At 35.6% G+C, this 24179-nt stretch overlaps 1 protein-coding gene across 2 annotated transcripts in view; it reads left to right on the forward strand.

The window, feature by feature from the left end:
- The window catches only part of SH3RF1 (SH3 domain containing ring finger 1), an 86085-nt gene that overhangs the window by 2128 nt on the left and 59778 nt on the right, over positions 1-24179 (forward strand). The window lies entirely within an intron of this gene.

The raw sequence follows: 24179 nt of genomic DNA on the forward strand, positions 1-24179 counted from the left end.
GGAGAAGAAACGCTTTTCAAACCCTTGACTAAAATATTAAAAGACAGTCAAATAGAGCAAGGTAACTTATGTGGAAAGCTTATGTTGTTGTTAAGGATAGACTCAAAATTGTTCTTAGTTTGTCAACTGCAAGACTTAGAGATTTCACTTTGGTTCATGCACTTTCTGCAATGATTTATACAATCAGTAAATTTCCTTTGTGTTAGACATAATAAATGTTAAACATAAGCAGAGAAGTTTTGCCACTGATTTCTTAGTACCTACATTTTTCCTTCAAACAAATTTTTGAATTCCTGCAATCTGCTAAGTTATTTGCACTCTCAGTCCTCATCCCTTCTTTAATTAGTTTTTTCTCAAGTGTTTTAAAAATGGATTTGGAGAAATATTTGTACCATGATGGAAAGCCATTGCCTTCTTTCTATAATYTAGTTTCTTCCTTAGAGCTATGCAACCTGTAGACTCTGTCATACCTTATTATCAAGACTCAGTAGTCTCATTTGTGATTATGCATTCTAGAACCTGTGTCAGGAAATGTAATTTTATGAGATGACAGACTTTACTCTCCTTTATCTAATGAAAAAGCAGGACAGTTTCTCTGAAAGGTTTTGCTGTCCAGTTTGCGATGTGCGTATATTCGAGTTTCTGCGTTTGACATGGAGTTTCCGAATGGTTTAGGTTGTTTCCATCTAGTGGAATTTGTTTGATTTTTATGAAATATCTCGAGGACTTCCAAGAAGAGACTTGAAGGTATTTTTGGCAGGACTAGTCTTTATTTTCAAGTGTATCTGAATTATTTACTTTACTTACCCAGTGAAGGAAGCCTAACAATGATATTCCTCACTTGTACTTATACAATTGGAATCTCTCCAAAAGATCTGAGTTACACCTCTTAAGTTTACATAAGGATTTAAAATACAGTTGTTTTTCCATTAGGTGATATTGCTTTCTCTGCTTGCTGGAGATCTCATTAGGTTCTTTGCTTTAGAATGTAGAAATTATAACTATTAACCCACTTCCTGCTAATCAGTTTTGTTTTGTATATATATTAATTGGTGAGGAGAGAAGGTGATCTGTGGGGTTTTTCTGTTAGTGGTTTGGTTTTGCATTTTTGATGAGTTTTCTTTCCAGAGTGCAAAATCCTTAAAAAGTACTGCAAAGAAGCATCAGTACTGTCAAAACCAATCTGGTGTCCTCCAGGATTTTAAGGTGTTTATCATGATACCTTACATTTGAAAATGCTCTTCAACTTAAAACAAAAACCCATATGATTTGTCTGTATATTTTTGTGTCGACCTTTGTAAATAACTTTTTTTCAGAGACTGCTTTTCCTCCAGAAAGATTTCCGGTGCAGCATTGTACATTAAGGACTGTACTTGAGAGTTTCTCAAAGCCTTTTTAGACAAAATAATTTGAATRTGGAATATTCTCTCTCTTTCTTTTTTAATGATCTATAATATCCTGTTTTGCAACATTTGCATTTCCAGATGTGCAGAGTAGAAAGTGATAACACATGGCAGGTTGCTTCAGCTTATTAGTTATGCTGTATCATGTGCCATTAAAATTGTGACCATATGCATTCCTCATGCAATTGACTCAGTGTATCTTTGTGATAGTTTTCAGTGTTTTACAGTATGTTTTATTCCATCTTTGGTTTTGGGGTTTCACAGGCATTCTTGTGCCTTCTTTCCTTTGGGAGACAGGGAAAGATGATGATCTCATCATTTGTCTACTTTGTCAAGAACCTTTTTTATTAGGAAAGAACATGAACTGACTTTGACAGAAGAGAAGGTGGAGATATGAACTACTTTTTCTGTATGAAGAATGGTTTTGAAAAAAAAAAAAAAATCCAGAAAACAAAATGCCACTTTAATGGACAGTGTTGAAGTGAATGCCCTATTTGTCTTGCTAACTCTAACATAAAGATGCTTGCAAATACAGTTCCTCTCTGGGAATTGAAGAGGAAAATCTGTTTCTAGATGAGTGGCAGAGTCAGATTTCCTAAACTAATTTTGCTGAAGGGAAACTAGTAAATGAAAGTTGCTGTTATGTTAAATGAAGTGAATGTGGATGAAGGCTGTCAAGTCATAAACATTCTGCTTATACCCTGAAGTTATACTAAGCTCATAAATGCCCTTTCAGAGAATGCYGTAATTTTCAGAAAAGGTTAATACAGCATGTACTGAGGCATAATTTCCTGAACTGTATCAATGACTGTGGAGTGGCCGGCCCTGTTACTGCACAGTATATTGCATTCTCTGTGTGTATGTGGTGACACATGACAATAAATAAACAAATGGTTCCTTGACTCTTAAAACTAATGAAGCTGGGTGGGTGGTGGGGATTAACRAATCTTGTACCTAGTGTCTCCCCCACTACAATAATCCTGTTTCTTTCTGTAACCTCTATAAGCTTTCACTGCTGTAACAACGACAATTTCTTTGCACAAGTTCTTAATTTAATTTGTTTCCCTGCTATTTTGATGTATAAAACCTTCTGGGCCTTTCCCTGGTACTGGCTGGATAAAGGCAACAGCATCCATGTCTACCTGATGGAAAACTTGTGTTTGCTGTCTGCCCACCAATTCTGTTCTAGGTGGCCAGCTTGCCTGGGAAAACAAATAAAATAGTTATACTGCAGCTTCCTCTCTGGTATGGATGCTAATTTAATACTTTTCTCCTTTTTTTCCAAGCGAAAACCTTCAGTTAGGTTGACAGCTTGGAAGAGCTGTATGAACCATGGCCTACTGTCAAATCTGCTTTGGATTGGTCATCAGGAGCAAGTTATTGGGGGCTGTTGAGGGACTGCACGATCACATGAGCCTTGTTTCCATCAAAAGAGCATTCACAAATGTTGGGGTCCATCCTTTTATGATTACGCTCATGTTATTAACTTTTACATTTTCAAAGAGTATGTCAAACAAGTGTTATGCTAAATTCCTTAGGATAGTTATAAGGGTATGCTTATTGCAGGAGTCTTAAATGTAGCTGTGTGTAAATTGCTAGATGTTGGAGAGCTGTTCTCTCCTAAATAGATTTAAAATGATCCACATTTAACTTTTCCTTTGAATTTGTATTTGCCTAAGACATACTAATTCTCCTTCTCGTTTCTTTATACTCCAGATTTCTGAAGTTAGGGGTATCTTTTCTACAGAACCTAGAGGACAGCTGTCTAGATAGTCTGAAATCTCATCACTGTTGAAAATATTTTGTGAGGTTTTCAGCTGTTTTATGGACCAAATGTGGGCAGGAAGAGCTAAGAAAGAAATCAAATGATATGCATTAACAAAAGAAAAGCAGGACTAGCTCAAAAGTTGGCCATTCCTAATAGAGTTGGTGCTTMTACTGAATAAGAATTGATGGTGTAATTTGAGTACATTGCACTCTATGTCAGTGGAAAATCTTAAGAAGAAATATTACAGTGCAGTGTGAAGTCCTAAAGCTTTTCCCTTTTTTGTTGTTTTTATTTTGGAACTGGTCTGGAGATACCATTCTTGGTGAAGCTGACTTTGAATGAGAGGGTAAAGAATCATTACAGGCTATTGGAAAATGCTCCTTTAGGTGTTAAAGGGGGCTAGAGCCAATAGTACCTGAGCATCTGAGTTGTTTGTTTGTGATAAATTCTTCTACACTGAGGAGGAAAGAAAAGCCCACAAACAGGAGATTGTTCCATGAGTTTCTGCTAATGCTTAGCAGTGATGCAGTGTCATGTGAAACCATGCACTCATTTTTGCATTTGTTTAACAAGGAAAGCAATAATAAAATTTAAATTCCTGTGTCCATACTGCTACGGCAGTGTTCATTTGTGATCCACTAGGCTTGCCTGGAAACTGCTGAAGAAGTAAAAGTGCCAGTAAGGAAAATAAATGGAGCCAGATTTTCCACCCCTAGCCATGGTGTTTGACCTTGCCACACATCTTGGGGCAGTCGGGACAGTGGGCCACCTTATGGTCTGTGTGGGCTTAAGCAGGTAGGGCTTCGCTGTCAGGTGGTTGAAAATTAAGCAATCAGTTTTCTTTTACCTTAACCACCCTGGAGAAGAGAGCTCAGTGTGCAACTTTCACAGAYTGACTGTTGAGCAGGTTGCAAATAACTGACAGGAGCCAAAACAACTGCTGCTTTTGTGGTCATGGCATTTGCTGGCCTATGGAGATCCTGGCAGAACTTAGATACCAAAAGAAACCTCTTAAGCTAGAAAATAATAATAGGACTGCAAGTGTGCATTCATRGATCAATAACTTTATTAAGTAACTGTAAATAAGTATGGAGGTTGTCAAGCATAGCAGCAGGTGTAGATTGGAACAGGTGTTTAAATCATTTTAGAACAAGAGTTAATGGTATAAAATAGTACAAAGAAGTGTATCAGTAAAGATCTGCTGGAGGGATACTCTTAGAGAAGGCTCTCATTGTCATGATAGATCAGATTGTAAAATATACCCATTTAAGGGAAAAAGTAGTTGTAGAAATATGCAAAACAGTGTCTAATGCAGTTAGTTTCATGGTAGTTATTTGTGATCATAGGCTGGAGAATCATTACTTGATGGTACCTGATTTTGAGCTGAYGCCCCCTGACCAAAAGGTTATTCCATACCATACAGCATCATGCTGAGCGTGTAAATCTGGGGAAGGAAGAAGGAATGGAAGGGAAGTTCCCAATTAACATTGAAGAATCTGGAGACAGGCACCTATTCATCTTCTGGAGTGATCATTAGAAAATATTTTATGAAGTCTTTGTAAACCATATATGCATGCTTTTTTTTTCATTTCATGCTTGCTGAGATGCCAGATTCTGCTTTTGTTTACAGCTGCTTGTACAATTTCAGTTACTTCTGTGTAACACTGTTGTATCCTATGTGAAACTAGAGGAAGTTTAATGGAGATCATAAATATAAAAGGAAAGTAGACTGACTCTTATGGTGTTAATGTGTTCCCTTTCAGACATAAATAATTAATAGAGAAGGTGGATAAGCAAAAGGAAGAATTGCCTCTGTATCCAAAGGCATCCAGTCGCCTCTKTWGAATTGAGAGCTTCCGGGCTCAGTTCCTGGCTTTGCTATAGACATCCTTTATGACCTTGCTCAGAGTCACTCAAAGCTCTTTGTGCCTCTGTTTCCCATCTGCAGATATGACTGATAGTACTTTCTTTGTTTGACTCACTRTTTAGACTCCAGGGCAGACATTGACTTTTTTAAAATGTTGGATGTATCCATGGGTGTTTTACAATGGTTCCACAGTCTCAGTTGAGGACAGTATATCCTGCTGTTAACTCCAAATCATTGACTTCCACATTACTGGAGAACTGTTCATAATYCATTTCCTGTCCCAAAGATGAAGGAATGCTTAGTGTCATGTTGTTGAGAGGCTTTAATTTTGTTTGTATGTTTAATAGGAAATCACATGAATAACTCAGTGAGGAAAAGCCAGACACTTGAAACATCTGTGGAAATAGTAGTCCAACTTTCAGCTAGGGGAATATGCATCTAATTGGCACACTGKTATGTGTATTTGAGTGTGTTTTGAAAAGAATAAGAAGAGAATATCTAATATGAATTATGTTGGTAGTACAGAAATGTTTAATTCCATACTGTGAATGTCCATATCTTGATAATGCCAATTAACATTAATTTGCTTGATAAAATAGCTGCCAAACTAGTGCAATCCCTTTGTTTAGAAAACAACTAGGTTTTGAAGTAAACTGATCTATAAACTAAAAAAGAAGTCCACATTATTTATGTATGATACTGAAATCTGGAATTACTTTAAAATTCATTTACAATCTTTTTTTTTTGTGTACTAGTGGAAGATACTGTTGTGTAGTTGCTTTGTCTTTATGTGGAAGAGGGGGCTGTCTTTATTTCCCTTTATCTTCCAATTCAATACTCCATTTCTATAGATTTGTTTAAAATCACCTACATGAAATAAAATGGTGTCTTTTTTCCTCACTTTCATGTGGCCAGTGATTTACAGGTTATTGCTATACTCAAAAAGCTTTGATCATTCAGAAAATTTAAACTTTTGCATAAAAGGGAAGTGTCRAGCCCTTACTTTTGATGGGCTTGTGAAAGGAAGCAGATTTTTTTAGAGGGAATAAAAGTTCTTGAATTTTTTTCATATTACCTTAGAAATCAAATACTAATAATTTTTTTTTAAAGGTGATCCAGGATCTGGTTAGAAAAGTCAGTCAGCAGAGCTTTTGCTGTGTTTCTCTATGCATAGTTTCTGGTTCTCTGCATTGTGTTCAGCGACTTAATAGGCATCATGTATGGTGTGAAGAGCTGAAGGGGCTGGTTGGGAAGTGGTCAGCTAGCAATCCTTCTTCTCCCCTCTCCTTTAGTTGAGTACAATAGTTTTTAATGGAACTTTAGTGTTTAGTGCATGGATAGGAACTGCAGAAAACAGAAAGCCTTAAACTGCAGCTGTGATAATAAAACTGGAAACTTGTTATGATCAGTTTGTCTTTCTTTCGGTGAACTTCCCCTTGCAGGGCATTTGGCCTTCTCCTTATGATATGCTTAACACCTTCCTTGGTCTTTTCTTTGGCTCCATTGTCCTTTATTCAAATGTTCTCCTACCTCTGATCTCATTGTACTACTTCCAAGAAAAAGAAAACATACAGTTTTCTTACCTCTTGTGTCCAATTTATCCTTGACTGTGTCAAACATAAGGAACAAAAAATAAACAATAAGAAAGAAAATTTTCTATTGAAGTATCTGGACTATGTAGTCTTGTAGTATATATGACTAAAATCTGCCAAATAAAGGATGATCCAAAAGAGTAAGTTAATGTTACTGTATTGCCTAGCCTCCTGGGATTTTTCTTTTTTTTTTTCTTTCATTCTTTTTCCTCTCCTTTATATTCACTGACTATATCTGCATCCTAGTGTAGGCAAGAATGTGTCTGAGTAATAAAAGCTGAAGTATCATCTGGTCAGCCCTGTTCATGCATGCACCTCATTATGGTCTTCATAGAGGAAAAGTGTGCATCTGTTAAACCTCGTTTCCTGTCAGAACCTTCTGTATTAGAGAGAAAAACTCATCTTGGAAAATTAGCAGTGAATTCTTGGGTCAGTTGAGCTAGATCAAAGTCTTTGCTTTTCTTTTCACTTCACCAAATCAGAGTCCTTTTTGAGAGTAGTTTTTTTGGACTGAGAATTGCTGCTTTGAGCTGGATGATTAATTTTATAAAGCAAGTGGCCCTGAGGTGGGAGAGCCACACATCCAAGTGCTCTTTTCTGCACTTCTTATTTTTCTTAGGTAGAGAGSAGAAGATGTCAGCACTGTCCTCTGACTGTCAGACTAAACACTGGGACTCATCCTGGTTAGAGGCTTGCTGCACTGAGCATGTCACTTATCCCTTCCCCATGAATACTGCAGAGTTGCSATGCAGTTTGGGTGCAGAACCCAGAGCTGGTCAGCACAGAGGCAATTGGTGAAGTCTCTTTTTACATTTGCATCCTCTAAAATGTCAGGAAATTATTGGGACTCAGAACGATGCTCCTTATGTCCCAAGATATAAGGGAAATCACTCCCAAGAGAGAAATTGAGTCTAGTATTTTGAATTCTTTATGCATGTAAYGCTTATGCATATCTTTAAAATGTCATTCAATGTTTCCTGGAAGCCTACAGGTTTGGATTCTCCACTTGAAGGAAGAGTGAAACACAGAAGTCAATGCTTCATTTACAGATGCTGTTGCCAAAATGTCTCAGAATCTGTGCCTGCTAGGTACACGAAAATCAACTGTGGTGTGTGTAAGCAATCCACTATACCCTTAGAAACCTCGGGCTGTGACACTCATTTTACACTTGTGGCACTGAAGCATGTGATTTATTATTCAAAGTTAAGTTTTTTTAAGAGTAAGAGTAAAACTCAGAATTTTAAGTAATTTCTTGCCTAGGTCTTTGCTCCCGTCTTATTTGGCTCTTGATTAATCCCCTCTGCCTCTCCCCAGCATAAGCACTTAAACATTCAAGTATTGCAAAGCTAGAACCTGCAAAAATGCGTCTGATCTCCTACAGATGAGGACAAGATTCTCTTGTGCACCATCCCTCTCACACAGTAGTTCTGTTGGAAGTGTTGGTGATATGCTCGGCCTTCCATATCTAATTTTTTGAATATGATGTAAATTTCTGTTTTGTTTTTTTCGTTGTTTTTTGTTTGTTTTTAATGGACCTAAAACCTTTGTTCTGGTGTTTCGCTGTTCTTCCTATCTTCCTTGAATTTTCAGAGTCATGTATAGATAGTCCATTTTTATATTCTGTAAATGTGCAAAGAACAGTTTTATAGTTTCTAGCTGGGAAGTATGCTATTAATCATAAATGCATTTTGATCAAAGGTAAGCATTTCAGTGTTGTTTAAATATTAATACAGATACCATTCTCCTCCTTTCTGAAGTTAAGGACTGCTGCCAGTGCTGCTCAGAAGATAAGCCTGGCATCAAGTGTCCTGTTGGGCTTCTTAACACCTGAAGCACTACTCAGTCTTTAGCATTTCTTTGTTAATAAAAGTGGTTTTATTTCATGGCATTAGTATTGCAGAAAGATAACTCTACTTTCCTTTTTTTGGAAAGGAAAGATGTGCATATTATATCTCTTTACTTCCTTTTCTCAGCATCTAAGCTTTCAAAATATACACGTGCACTGAAAGCTTTTTAAAGAACTGAACTGCTGTTTTATCCTGTGAGAACCACAGTTCTACAAGACAAGCTTTTGAAAAGCTCTGATTAAAGACAAAAKTACTCATTTCCACCAGACTTTGAAGCTGCTGAACTCGAGAGAAGGAATGTAGCCTTACTCGCAGAGGTGGCAGAAGATCAATTCTGAATCACTTAGAACACATMTCTTCAATTATTCTTTACTGGTATGCTATCTTATCCCTTTAGGTTATAGTCTGTATTTTATTTATATTAAAAAAAAATGGGTAAGAATGAAGCACTTCTGACATTAACAAGTGTTAATATGAAAAATAGTCAAAGATAATCAGATGGCGATCTGAGTTGGCATATATAGGACATAGCTGTTCTAGAAGCCTGTTTTAAATAAATCCAGTAAAGTTGAGCTCACTGCACTGTGGTTTACTGCCCCTGAGTAGCGAAGAAGCTTTTATTCTGAAGCTGAGATCTTACTAAAAGAAATTCAATGTCTCGTGGCACACACTTGTTCATGTGTGCCAGTGCCCCTCTATCTCACATGGTCTTTCTCATGAGCTAGATAAAGAGGAGACTCTTAAATCTTATCCACATTAGCAGATTTAAGCCATTTTCAAAACCTGTTTAATTTAACACAGTTTTAAATCCACAGCCTTATTAAGTTAACAAGCCTTCAGCCTTGCCACCAGGTTCTGTAATCCTCTTAGGTCTTGGAACTAAGCAGGGCAGGGATAGACAATAAGCAGATGAATAGATAATCTTTCAGAAGACAGATAGATCTTAAAGTTGAGAAATGCTGATCTGAATTTCTATTTAGTATATACACTATTTCAGAGTACTTACAACTTGTGGAAAAAGTTGAAATTACTATCAGTTTGTTTGGGGGGAGGAAGGTTGAATGCACCTTTTTTTTTTAAGCAATGCATTAATTCTTAGTTTGAAAGCCAGTAAAATTAAGTTACACTTTAAATATTGAATGAGGTAGATAAAAATAACAGTTTGTTTCCTTGCCATTGTGCATATGCAGGTTAAAATCTTGTGGTTGTTTCACAAGCTATTTTTGAAAATCTTTCAGGCAGTCAGGAGTCTATGGACCAGAATTTGAAGAACACAAAGAACATTACGCTGATAATGTGGCCTTGGCTGCCACTGCAGTGTGTGTATTGCTTCTGTTCAGTTTTGGCTCTTCTAACACTATTGAGCTTAAGCTGTGTCTGTCTCCTGAGCGTAACTTCTGAGGTAGTGGAGTTGGAGGAATTAAAAAAAGAGCTGTATGAAGTGGAAGAATTCAGCCTAACATGGGCATTTCTGCCAGACATGTTCACATGGCACCAGAGTAGGAGCAGAGGAAGTGGATCATAGAATCATTAATGTTGGAAAAGTCCTCCAAGATCATCAGTCAAAAGTTTGCGTTTGACTGAATATCACTATGACCACTAAACCATATGATCTGCATCTACTTTTTTTTTGAACACTTTCAAGGATGGTGATTCCACCACTTTCCTGGGGAACTTGTTTCAGTGTAGGATGCAAACCAGGTCCAGGAGATGGAAAGGCAAGAGTTTGGAGACAATGTTTGGAGACAGTGWCATTTGAGCACATTTCAAGCTACCCTTGAGGCATGAAAGTAATTACTTATCTCATTGAAAGGGTGGGAGAAGGCCTCTGGGAGGAGATGGCTGAAAAGCACAGAAATTTCAGTACTAATGGGTGATAAAGACCCAAACAGTCAAGTAATAAGGGAGTAAGAGGGATAGTGGTGTTGAAAGAAAACAAAGTAAGGTAGTAGACTTGGAACATAGCAATAGACCAATTAGATACAGTATTACAGAGGAAATGGGATCAAGCAAATGACTCTTGGCTCGCTGGAATTGAATTAAAGACTTGATCAGGGGGAAGTGCTGCAGGAGCAGTTTGAAGAGGTAGCTTGATATTTGAGGAAGGTTTTGGAGAGGATAGAAATAGAAAAGTTACTATGGAGGTGTTGGCTAAACAAGAGGTGAGGAAAAAATTTTAAGTGTGTCCACTCATGTGCCATCTAGTTTCCTTCAGTATGTGTGTATTTGCATATGTGTATGTTATTTTTCATCATTTGTTTTGTACTAGCATGTCATGTATTATGTGACATTTAGACTAGTACAGTTCCAAAATGGACGAAAACCTTCCATTCCAGATTTAGAGGATTACTTTTGGCATATCTCTCAAGCCCTTTGAGATTCTTCACAGGATTCTGAAATTKCCTATTTTATTACTAAAAATGTAGTCTCATTGTTCTTATAGAACCAATAAGTCTAGAAATTCTAATAGTTCATGCAATGAACACAAAAAGAATATAGGGAAAGGTGGGGCTAATGTCCTAGGAATTGCTGCGATATAAAAAGATTCTCAAAGAAGGAAGAAAAAATAAACATAATCTGTGACTATTCTGATTTGATGGCAATTTCTTTCATATTGCTTCTATGTTTCCTCAGTCTTTTTTCCATTCCTTCATATAATAATAGCTGAAAATAAGGATTTAAACATCATGCTAGCATTGCAGAACATGGTTGCAATCTATTCTTTTGAATTCAATCATGATAATAAGAAGAAYGAATTTTATGGTACATGTTCTCCAAGCAAAACAATGGAATATTTTCAGTATGTTTTCAATCTTTGGAGCAGCTCACCTTTCTGTAATAATACCATTAAAAGCAGAAYGATCTATCCAGAACTATGTTTTCAAAATATATTTTATTTGTTCTGTAAGGGGGATTTGTGTTTACTTTAACTAATAAGGGAATTGCTTTTTCAGTTCAGAAAWAGAMTATCTAGCAGGCTGTTTCTGTACACAGGTTCCTAAAGTAGGTTACAATTTCAATGAATGTTCATCTTCTTGTACTGAAACCTCTGAACCTAGAAAGAAATATAAGGGTCAAGGAAACCTTATTTCTAACTTCAGCATCTGTTGTGGGTTTATGCTCTTTTCTCAGGAAATCATACTTTTTCATATATTCAATTCAGGATTGTGTTGCTTGTCACAGGGAACTGATGTAATTTATGCTTTCCTGTTTGTTTTTTCTTTTGTCATCCTGTCATTAAATGGAACAACATGAAAAACATCCAAATTTATTTTAAATTGTATAGAAGAGAAACTGATTATCCTCCGCAGTCCATACCAAGGTGGAGTGGGTTTTTAAATTTAAAATATTATATCAAATATTATGTCTTCCCCAGTTAAATAAGGAGTTTTCATAATTGTATTTGTAGTGATTGTTGGGAGACTCTTTTTAATGTAATACTTGTTTCTAATTTTCTGAATTTGCACTAAAGGAATCCAAGAAAGAAGGGATATGAGTTAAACCAGCTCAACTGTCAGGAAGTATTTGTGCCTTTTTTTCCCTGCAGTGATCACAGAATTTTACGTAAACAGTGCCATTTAAAAATATTCTGAGTAAAATTTTTATGTAACATGGCATCCTTATTCCTTTTAGAGATTTTGAAATGTCTGCAATTAGACTCTACCACACAGTTCCTTATTTTTTGATGTTGATGGTAGTTACATGAGTACTGAGGTAGATTGGTTGATGAAGTTTGTGCCTGCTTTCTTGGGCTTTGTAGGCTGTGGTTGCCTAGGTGGGTGTATATTTTTGTCTGGAGTGTACTGCTCAGTTCACAAGTAAGAGCTTATATTAGAAATGGGTAAAGAGAAATAAAATTACTTTAGAGCCAGTTTTGTACTTGCAGTCATAGAAAGATATGGACTTGTAATGTTCAGAGTTACAGTCCTTGGAAGAAGCCTCTGGGTGTGAAATTTTTCATCTTCTTATACAGGATTTCAGTGCTGCTTCACTTAGATGCAGTCAGTTTGGAGCCCAGTGGCATGTAGCTAGATTGAATTTCAAGGTAATTTATCTGAATTGAGCAGAAGCACTAGCTTGGTCATTTTAATTAGACATGTCTTACAGCTCAAAAAACCTTTTAGTCCAGTATGCAGTCACCACAGCATAGTCTCACCTATGGTAAATCGAAAGCAAAGTACTCCAAATTGTGTGTTTTAAGCAAACCTTGAAGTAGTTGCTTTTAGGAATTAGTAAGTTTTGTTTGCATAAGATACTCTATGATGGGAAAATCCTTTGTGCTTAAACAGATAACTTTGCCCTCAGATCTAGACACTGGCTGCAGTCTTGTTTAAGAAATCATCATGCTTTCTGCTAATTTKCAATGCAAGATTAGCACCCCACATCTTCCTAGGAGCAGTATCTAATTCTTGGGAAGTCAAATACCTCTGGTGTTCAAACCTAGAACATTAGTAAGAATGTTAAAGATTTCATATAAACCAAAATCAAATTATGCACTAGTTTTCTAGGCTTGAATGCATAAATATTTTTAAAAACAAAGATTAATATTATTTCCACACGTTTCACTTTTGGGAAAGAGGTAGAGGCATTGAAATTTTTGTGAGAGTGTGGCTTTTTCATCTTGAGGAAAACCCTTTGCTTTTGCAAAAGACCAGACTTGGCACCAAATTGTTGGGAGTTTGTCAGGCCCGYAGAGCTCTAGTTTTGGGTGTGGATTCCAATTATTGAAGTTTAGGCTGAACATGGCATTAGATGCCAAACTGTGCTTTGTTTTTGGAGAAGGTAGTTGATTTTTATTAGGATAAATTAATTTGAATGTCTTAGTAGTGGTACTGTGTGGATGAAATAGCATTTGATGTGTGCTATGTTTTGAAACAAGAATAMTTCTTGCAGATTTCTTTTGTCTATTCAGCATATAAAATTTAATGGATAAAATCTGTCCAAAGTGGTCTTACGTAAACACTCACTGTGTTTATATTTTTCAGGGTCTTGTAGCTATAGAAATAAAATTGCAGTTTTGAACTTTGCTATTAAAATATACATTGGAAAATATTCTGTTGGAATACAGAGTGTTAATGGCTTCCATAAAAACAGATCTGGTRAAAATCCATGCATTAGATATCCTTCATTAGAGGGACCCTGGTCTTAGTGTTCCTTTAGTAGCTGAAACAATAAAGCTGCTGCTAAAGGCACTGAATAAGTCTGGAACAGGGAACACTGGTCTGTGAAGACTGATAAAAATGACCATAAATACCAGAGCTGGATCGTTGGTGAGTGCCTGAAGAAAAATGGAATTTTTGGGAGAGGGTTAGCAAGAAAGAAGAAAAGTATCAGAATTTTATATGAACCATCAAGGCAACAGATAACACTCTAGGGAGCACAGTAACTGCTGGCAATATGAACAAATTGCAAATATTTTTTGGTCATGATAGTTTCGGATGAAATAATGATTTTATGAATATTCTTGGTAAATACTATTTTGAATTTCAATTTGTCTTTCTAATGAAGGTGAGTCAGCAAGGACCTAGGAATGTTGGCTGGCTGTTTAGATTGAGGGCTAACAAGTATTTTGTACTTTATCTCTCTGATTTCTGTTTGCTTTTGCATGCAGTGTTTTCAAGAGGCATTGGGAAAAAAAAGGACTTGATACAGAAGTCTAATGTTTTTTCTATTTCGTCGTTTTGTCAGTATGCATTAAATCTACCTTAAATGAACCACCTTAATTAAGTCAGCCTTTGGTTCAGTATTTAATGTACTGTGAGGACTGGTACCAGTGATTGTAGTGGCTTAATCATGTAGACTTTTGGCCCCCTTTCTTAAGGGGAACAACTGAAGTTGTTCCGCTCTGTGAAAATAAAATAGTCACTGGAAAAAGGATTAAAATCCAGCGCTTCACATCCCAGGCGAGTGCTTGGGTCTTTGAGCCAAAGATTTGTTTTGCCATCACTTTCAGTGCACTRATAGAAGTTACGGAAAATCCATGCCGAGACATCTATGGTTTGGTGGTTAAATCTCATGCCATGTTGGATCATGTATTGCAGGTATGAATGATGCTTTTTATGGAAATAGAACCTTTTTTCTGTTTTTTTCCTTAATCGCCTTGGTTGTATCCACAGTGAATAATTTGATGAGATAAAATAATTCTGATTGCATATTTTGTCTAGAAAGTACTTAATTAATCATGGCTCMAAGTGTAGTTTTCCTCCACTTTTTGATTATCAGATGGGGAACATAACATTTGTTGTTTGTGTTTGCTTAGCTGTGATATTTCTCTTCTCATTTTCCTCATGTAAAGATTAGATTAATTTAGGAGAAAATTGCTTGTTTCTGACTTTTGTTTTTAATGAGAATGAGTATCTCTGGGGATAAGCTTTGAGATGTTGGAGCATTATTGTTTTGAAAGAAACTAATATTTGGCAAATCATAAATTAAGGATTTTTTTTCACAAGTTAAATTGCTTTTAAAGTGTCAGCTTTAGAAGGGTACATAACTTTGAATATTATGTTTCAGGTATGCTTTATCTCTGTGATTCTGTGGGTATTATATGTCTGCTATTGAATTTGAAAGAAAAAATAACAAAAGTAGTAATTTTAGTTTTCTGTCGTTCCCTTAAAAGTACTAATAACAATGTACGTTGAGATGTATGTGGACTTCATTTTTTCTTATGACTTTACACATTATATCTAGCTTTTTTCTCTTCAAGTATCTTCTTTCAAGGTGGTAAAAAAAAAAAAAGATTAAATTTTGTGAGCTTTATGTTACAGCACAAGAAAGCTTGGGTAGTATATCTGTATTTAAGGAGAATCACTGAGCAGTGTAATATTAGTTTGTTTCTTTTCTGAAAAAGTAAAATAGAACCTCAATCTTCTGCCTCCGAGGAGAGAGAACAACTTAGGCTCTACAAATGTAGTATTACTGAGAAGTACAAGTACATACTCATTATGCCTCTAGATGAAGAATAACTGTTCTACTTGATGCATACAGATGAGGGAATAAAAGGGCCTGTAATGAGCTATATAAAATGTTGGCACTAGAAAGCTGAATTACTGGTATGTAGAAACCATCCGTTTGTTCTCTTTGCACATTCTTCATTTACTCTATGCAATATTTCAAATAAAATGCAAAATTAGGGTTTTTATGGGTGCATTTTGCTGCTTGCCTTTTTAAAAATGAAACGTTTTTTATGTATTGCTTGATTATTTTTTATTTATGTGAATTTCTTTTATGTATTACTTGAGTTTATGTATTTTTAATCTCTTGTAATCAGGGTGCATCAGTGGTGATTATCTTATTGTAGCTGTAACGATTTTTAAACTCACGGCTTTGTTGCAATTTCTGTTGGTGTTAACCATTTAATATCATTTTGAGTTTGGAAACGTGGTCACTGAACAGAGTGTGCACAGAAAGGACTGCTGGAGTGGTTTGGCACTCTCTGGTCTAATCTACTCAGGGATAATTAGTACAAGCATTAGAGATAGTTTCAGCCAGGCAGCATTAACACAAAGTTTCTAAGAAACCTCTTGTGTCTAGTTTTGTTTCATTAGTATTGGCAGTACTGGAAGCAGAGGAGAGTGCTGCCAAGGTTATTACCAGTGTATGACCCAGGCTGTTCTTGGCTGGAGGTGGAACCCAAAACACTGGAGTCTAGCTTACGTCACTACTCTGCTTTGGATCTTAGTCCAAGGGTGGCAAAATTAGGAGAAACTCTAAGTGTCATTGTGCTGGAAGCTTCTCTGAAGTGAAGCATTCTTGAATAGACAAGACTGTTAAATGCTAAGCATATCCACCAGCATTTTCCTGTGTGTGCTTTCAGTGTTTAGATTTTCCAGTTTGTAACGATAACACTGCAATGAAATGTGCCACCAAGGCACATCAGAACCGTTGTCAAAAACTGTCAAAAACTAAATGTAGCCTCCAGCATTTTAATAGTAAAAATAAGCTGTTCATCTATCTCTTAAGCTAATATGCTGCTGAGATGAGAAAGATCTGTTAATAAGCAGTAGCTTTTGTGAGTCTAGACTTAATCATAGTAGATTTAATGATAARGTTTATTAATGGAAGCCTTGCCTCACACTTGCTCTTGTTGAAATTCAGCTTTCCATGACAATTGTTGGTGAGAGGTCTTAATTTGAATGCTATTTTCTGAAACTAATTTTAGGCATATTTTTTTGCAGCAGGAAGTGTATGTATTCCATAATGCTCTTCTGCAGAAACCTGTTTTTACAGTTGGTTGGGCAACATCAAACTTTTTCTTGCTGATCCAGTTGTGTTTATATTCTTATGGTCTTTTGCTAGACTGGCAAAGACTTTGCTGTTAAGAGGCTAGATACTGCAGCTTTGATCACATACATGAGTTGTGAGTTTGGTTTCCCAAGGACTAGTACTCCAAAGGGACTCACTGCAGGTGACCCATGGGTACCTCTTAAAAATAGCAAGTGTCTGAAATCCTGCCTCTCCACAGCTCAGTGGACTAATTCTGAACTGCAGAAGACTAGTTTACTRGTAATCACAGTATGAAATCCACTCTAGAGTGAAACGATTATGCTGATGATTCCTTCAAAAGTTATTTTTTCTTCAAAAACAAAAAAACTCTCCTTAAAATAGGACAGTCACTTAAAATAACAACAGCAAAACCCCCTACCCAGTATTTCAGTGTCTTGAGTACTTTCCAAAATATATAGATCTTTTATTTTCACTACGTGAAAATCTTCCGCTCTTGTTTGTGGAAAGTGGGTGCTGTCCACCCAGCTACAGGCTGAAGAGTTGTAAGTCAAATCTACTCTAGTGCAGGCCATGCCAGAAAAAGAAAAATAGTTATTTGAGTCAATTGTGAAAGGTCATTAGAAAATAAACAGGAAGAAGACAGCTGCCGGGGCTAGTATGCATCTCTAATTCAGGAAGATCTGCTACATTTAGTATTAATTTGCAACAAATGCCTCCAAATCAGCATGAAGGATAGCTTTCTCTCCTTAATATCTCAAAGGTGAAATTTCTTTAAATGCTCAGTTTGGTGAGTGTTGTAAGTGCCACTGGTGACAACATGCTGAAACTATGGTGTAATAGAGTTGAAATAGATATAAAGTAAGTAAAAAGTGAAATTTTTAACCAGGCATAAAATCCTTCAGTCATCTGTGGACTGAAAACTAATTGTAGGTTAAATGTCTCCAGAATTCCTTGTATGTTAAGCAGRTTTTGACTCACAGGAAGAAAATTATTTTTTGTTGGGGTTTTAAAATTCTGAGCTTTTTCTCTTCCTTGCTTCTTAAAAAGCATTTCAGTGACTTCAGAGGGCACAATTTTGAGAAAACAAATTTTCAGTGGATGACTGTTGGTACTTAGATTAACCTGGATTTTTCAGATGAAGATCATCTATTGCATTAACTTGAAGAAGAGGTGGAAGTGAGAGAGCTTTCATCGTGCTGGCTGGGTGAACAAGTCAGTGCCATGTGGCACTTTGGGTCTCTGTACCATCTTATTTATTTTAAGATAGTTTATATCTGCTTTCAATATGGTGTTTGTATTCAACAATAATTTGTATTTTCAGTAATTGAAATTGATTTAAGCTTATTTTACTATAAACCTTTTAAAATTCAATACTGGATAAGATAACATGAGATTAAGTCTTCATTGACAGATATGGGGAAGAAATCTTTCTTTTATGATAACCTGATGTGTGAGATAGAGAGAGCTTAGGATTCCAAGCTACTGTAGAAATTGCTTTTTTTAGTAATATTTCCRATTCACAAATTATTTTGGAAATTACTGGGACAGGAACAATGAGCTGTTCTGTAGTTCCAGCCCCGAAATTATTTTRGGATGTGGCAGTGATTAACTATGCAAATTGTTGCCCTCATCTTAAATAAATTGCTCTTTCTTATGAATCAATATGTAGGTGAAGAAGGCTGTAAAATAGGTTCAGTTGTAGTCTTCATTAGTAAGGTGTTAATAAGGAAAGAGACACTGGATCCAAGATTTCAGGTGTTTGTTACATCTTAATACATAACTTAAACCTGGCTCTTAAAATACGTGTCTGTAGCAGTAGTGGGAAAACTGTTGTTTTCTGTAAGCACATAGTGAAAATTAGTTTCAGTGTACACATTCTGTAAACAACTGTGGAAAAGGCAAATAAATTATTATCAAATAAGAATTTTTAGTTTCTTAATAGTCATTCACTTGGTGCATCAGCTTAACACAAGTTATATTTCTGTATTAAAGAGGTCATACAAAGTAAGTTTTTGTGGAAAAGGGTGACAACAAATAATCTTTTATTAGTTTCACTTTTTTTTCCTGGTGTTGCTTTTTTTCCYACCTTTTTTCTTGCTGTTGGAGTCTGAGCCCTTAGTGGAAGGATTATATTATGATACARAAACACTTTCTAAAATATATGCAGTGAATTGGATTACCATTTAGATCCTGTTTCCAKCAGATGGGGAGTCGAGGCCTGTAATTCTCAATAAATACATTTGAGTGGATCAAAGAGAGTTAGACTGAATCTGATTCACAAGACTGTTTTCCATAGTCAAGATGTATTTTACATACCACTCATTTGTTTTTTTCCTTCTTGTTGAAGTTTCTTACCAGAGTAGCTTATCCTACTGTCCATTGCCATAAGTGTAACAAGCTGTGAAAATAACGTGTTTTTAGAGATAGGATGACACTCGTTGTTTTCTGCTGAACAAATAATAGGTTGTACTAGGAAGTTGTTTTCACTTAATTCTGTATGCGAAGATGGAGGCACAACAACACCATCAGTATTCTACTATATTTAGTAATCATTGTATTCATACATTCATACATATTGATTGGTATATTATGTGTTCAGCCAGTGTTACATATACAAGATATGTCTTAATATATTATCTGTCCTATACTCTTCTGTTTCCTATTATATTGGCAGTTTTCTTGCGTGATTTGTTTTTATATAAGTGCTGAGACCTTTCTAGTGCTATACAAGGTGGTTGGGGTCTTTATTTAGTGCTGTTTTCTTGTGTCCTTTTACTGTTTGAGAATCCAATATGGATGGATAACCATCTCCAGTATCCTTTGCCCTGATAAACTCAAGTATATGTATTGAAAATCATGTATTTACAACTCATTATGTCAGGAAAGTAGGTATTTCTTTAAGGAAAAAAGAACTTTTTTTTCGTTTGTTTCATGAGCTGATGGAAAGAGAAATACTAAGCAAAGTTAATCTTTGTCCAGTACTATATTCAACAAACTCCTTCATGATGATTGTATAATTTAGTTCTGTTTATCCACAGTTAAGGCCCTTTTTTTAGTTTCTACTTACTAGGCTGGTTTTTTTTCCCCTTGCTGATGAATTCATACTTTTTAAAAGAAAGGAAAAATAAGCATATTATGATGGGTACAAAGAATCAACTCCAGCTGAATTTGCTGAAAGAGATGAGCTTGTAGTAGTGTTCTACACCAAATCTAGAAGTATTCTTTCAGTTCAGGTTCCTGTGGTCAAAGTTGCTTTCCAGCCCAGCCCAGCCCAGCCCATCCATATGAAAATACAGCAGTACAAGAATTTGAAAAATTTATATATTGCAAGAAAGAGTATTCTGGGTAAGCTGTGGAGTTTTTCTAACTCCTTGTGGGCTTGGGTTGAGTTGGACTTTATGGAAAAGAAGGAAGGACTGGAAGCACTCAGAAAAAACTGAAATTTGCAGGATGAATTCAGAAACTTAATTTTTTGCCTTCAATAATAAAATGCATTAATGATAATAATAAGCTGTCTTGTAGTTATGACTGTAAGCTACTGTTAAGCTCCAGCTCTTAAGCTGAATATATGACTTGGGCAAACCAATTCATCTCTGTGTACTGAATCATGATCTTTAATAGGTTTATCTGTAGCAATTTCAACTGTTATCACTTCTGTCTTTTGCTGAAGGTTACTGATAAAGTCAGCTTAGGCTATTCGGCAGATTATGAACTATGCCTGCCGATGAGCTAGCACATGGGGGTTTTCCTATTGTCCTTGCCAAATGGACTGTGATCTTGAGCAGGAAAGTGGAGTAGAAAATAGAAGCAATAACATTTTAGATGCTGTAGTAATGTCTTCCACAAAAGTCAAACTAGTCTTTAGTTCCTGATCTGTGAAACTATTATCTTTCTTTCCTTTGTCAAAAATTCTTTGTCCACTCCTTATTTGCTTAGTACCTAAGATAAAGGAGAGTCAGAAATCATCCTGTGCTGCATTTAGATATTGTAATGAGGAAACATCCATGTACCCTAAAAGAGAAACAGTGCATTTCTCTAACTTGTGCAACTAGATATATCAGTTGTTGTAATTTACAGAAAGCTTGCCAAAATAAATTATTTTCCATTTATTAAAGACATTAAATTTGCTGTATTTCATGCTAAATTTTTAACAAAAACTTACTACWCCGTAAACAAGGATTAAAAGTAGTACTGTTTCCCACAAGCAGGTATTTATTTTTTTTTATGACCAGAAGGCAGAAAGACCCTTCCTATGAAGACAAACAGAGAGAATTGTAATTGTTCAGTTTGAGGAAGAGAGGCTCCAGGGAGATCTTAGAGCAACTTTCCAGTATCTGAAGGGAGCCTACAAGAGAGCTGGATAGGGATTTTTTTATGTGGAGTGATAGGACATGGGGGAATGGCTTCAAACTGAAAGAGGATTAATTTACATTTGATACTAGAAAGAAATTCTCTACTGTGAGGTGGTGAGACACGGAAACAGGTTGCCAGAAACGAAGGTTGCCAAATGACCCAGCACTGGAAGTGTTCAGAGCCATGTTGGGATGAGGGTTTGCGCAGCCTGGTCTAGCGAAAGATATCCCTGCCCATGACAGAGGGATTGGAGTTAAATAATCTTGAAGGTCCTACCCAACCCAAACCATTCTGTGATTCAATGATTTCTTATAGAAATTACAGATTACTGATTTCACTAGGGGATTTGCATTGCTATGCATTAGCTAGTAGTAGCAGATAGAGCTGGTTTTTGGACATTTCTAATTGTATTTTGAGGCTTAATTTTATATTTTTTTTTTTAATTCAAAGTAGAGAGTGGAGCAGATCTGTTTTCTGTTGTATTTTTGTCTTTCCAGAAACCCTGTGTATTCTTTTCTAATGAAATGAGCATGTATAGTTTGTGTACTTACAAAACATTTGGTTTTTGACACATTTAGATCTTCTTTCTGGGTGTGATAAGAAATCTCAAACATGAAAGTACTGAATAGTGGTGGCATTTAGCTAAAATACTGGATGGTATTTTTAAAATTATATATGTTGCTCTTGAACTCAGTAATATAAGAAATTAAGGTTGCTTACTCATAAATGAGTATTTTAAGATTGTATCTACAAACTTGTTGAAATGGAAATCATTGTACTGCTGAAATGGAATGAATAGAAATTTCCCAATGGCAAACAGAATATTAAAAGACAAGTCTTGGCAAAAGTGGTTACAAACTCCCTGTAGATTACAGCAGTATAAATCAGATTTTTTTTAAGCATAAGATTTTAGCACAAATTACCTGTATAGTATGCTGTGTTTGTGATTTTTTTAAAATTAATGCTTAAGTATTTCTATTATGCATTCACTGAGCAGAAAAGTGGTCCTTTGCTTATTCTACCTGTATGTATACAGCTTTAGTAATATGCAGTTGAATATTCACTTCAGAAAGTTGTAATCAAACTAGCATAGAGTCTTGTCTTTAGCCTTTTTCATGTGCAGTCCTTAATTACTTGCATTATGTGATCTTATAGTACTGTTTTTAAAGCCCTGGATGCATGTGTGTTTTTGTTTGCTCTGCTGAGATTGTTAAAAGCTTGGACAAGTACGTAGTAAATCACTAGAGAGTGTGCTCTGAGTTAAGTATAGTAACTATAGCTTCAACATTTTCTGTATTGTAATGCATATTAGAATAAAGTCAAACTTCTGTTCAATTTCTTCATCTTTTCAAAAATTTTGTTATATGAATTTAACTGTATAATGAATGTTTCCTAAGATATGTGGTAGATACATAGGTTTCTTCTAATGGGTTTGCTACCATRTACACAAATAGGACCTTTTTCTCTTTAGCATGGTACTTCTTTTGAAGTCTAGCTATCCTTGAATTAATCATTAGCATGATATCCTCACAGAGCTTGATGCTTTACTTCAGGCTAATTAATGAAATCTGGAGGTTAAGTGTACAGTCTTATCCTGTGGAATAGAAAGAGATGATTTAACTAAGYGTGTACCTTAGCACATTACTTGTAAAAATACCACAGTATAATGTTACCTAAAATTCGGTGTGTATGCATCATTTCAGTGTGATGTTAAACCTTCTGTCAAATTTTGTCCAAGTGATCAGAGAATTAGCATTATATTCTGGTGCTACTAATAACCACAACTGTTAAAATTCAGAGGTTTTGCTCTACTTGTTTGAAGTCTGACTATKAGCATCTCAGGCTATTATCAGTTACTTCAATTATCTGAAAGAGGAATTGAAGAACACATTTGGGGTTGCTTTAGGCAAATTTTGATACAGCAAATGTAACTTTGAACTGTGGCATCCAGTATTTTTGTTTAAACTGAGGGGTTTTTTTTTAAAGTTGATTTGTTACATGAAGTAAAACCCTATGATAACCAAAATGCACAATTTTTTCAATGGTTACCACATTTGACTACATTTTTAGAGGTAAATATCACTTTTAAATTAAGAAATTTAAATATTAAGGGTTTCTTTTCCAAAAAAAATTATTCTTAGTTTTGTTGAAACATGGGAAAAGTGTATGGTCTATCAGCTGTATGCATGATGCTATCTTGACCTTTAAAAGCAGACTTGTTTTGTCCCTTCTAGGGACTTACACCAAAAAGGTCTAAAATAAGTTTACCTTTTCAATTAATTTTTCAAGTTTCAATTTGTTAGTTATTGTAAAATATTGTGACACAGTAAACCTCATTTTTACTTATCTCYAGTGTTTTACTTTAAAAATTTGCCTGATTTAGTAAAATAATAAGGCAAACTGAAATTGATTTAATCATTTTCCAGTTATTCTTAATTAGATGTTCTTGTGGTTTGTCATCTGGTGTTAGCTAAAAACCTTTCATTATAGATAGTTAGAACAGGTGGGATGCTTTAATGAGAAACCTGTATTAATTGTCTATAGTGCATGCAGTTGAAAAATTTAGTGGAGTTTAWGTCACTAAATTACATCAGTAAATATGATTGGAATTGCTGTTTGTCTGATAGATTGTGCATAACTTACCTTACATGTTCTGAATTTATAATAATTTTTTTAAAAAAAACTGTTTTGATTGAAGGTGATCAAAATGTGCAAGCCCTATCAACTTGTAAAAGCAATATTATTTAAAAGAAGTTTAGTCCTATCTCATCTCCCTGCAGAAAAGAAGACTGAAAATTTACTAGCTAGGTAGGGTTGTCTTTAGTTACAGGAGTGGGTATGATCATCCCTTGAACCTTCCTCCTACATGTCCTTAACACTCTTTTTTTAAAGCACTTAGGCCTATGCATGTCTAATCCTAAATGTTCACATATGAACCTAAAATTTAAGACTGTAATTGTAAATTGAATTCTTTTCCTATTAATCTGAAATTAAACCACACCCTCAAATAGAGTGACTGACATTATTGTGTTCCAGCATTGAAATGCTGAACAGTTTTCCAGGAAAAAAACTTGCAGCAGAGCAGGTTTGTGTGCTGCCAGCAGCTGGGCTCTGGAGAAGATGCTC

Source organism: Malurus melanocephalus, unplaced genomic scaffold (assembly GCF_030028575.1).
Source record: "Malurus melanocephalus ecotype Western Australia unplaced genomic scaffold, MMel_1.1 scaffold_352, whole genome shotgun sequence".
Lineage (NCBI taxonomy): Eukaryota > Metazoa > Chordata > Aves > Passeriformes > Maluridae > Malurus > Malurus melanocephalus.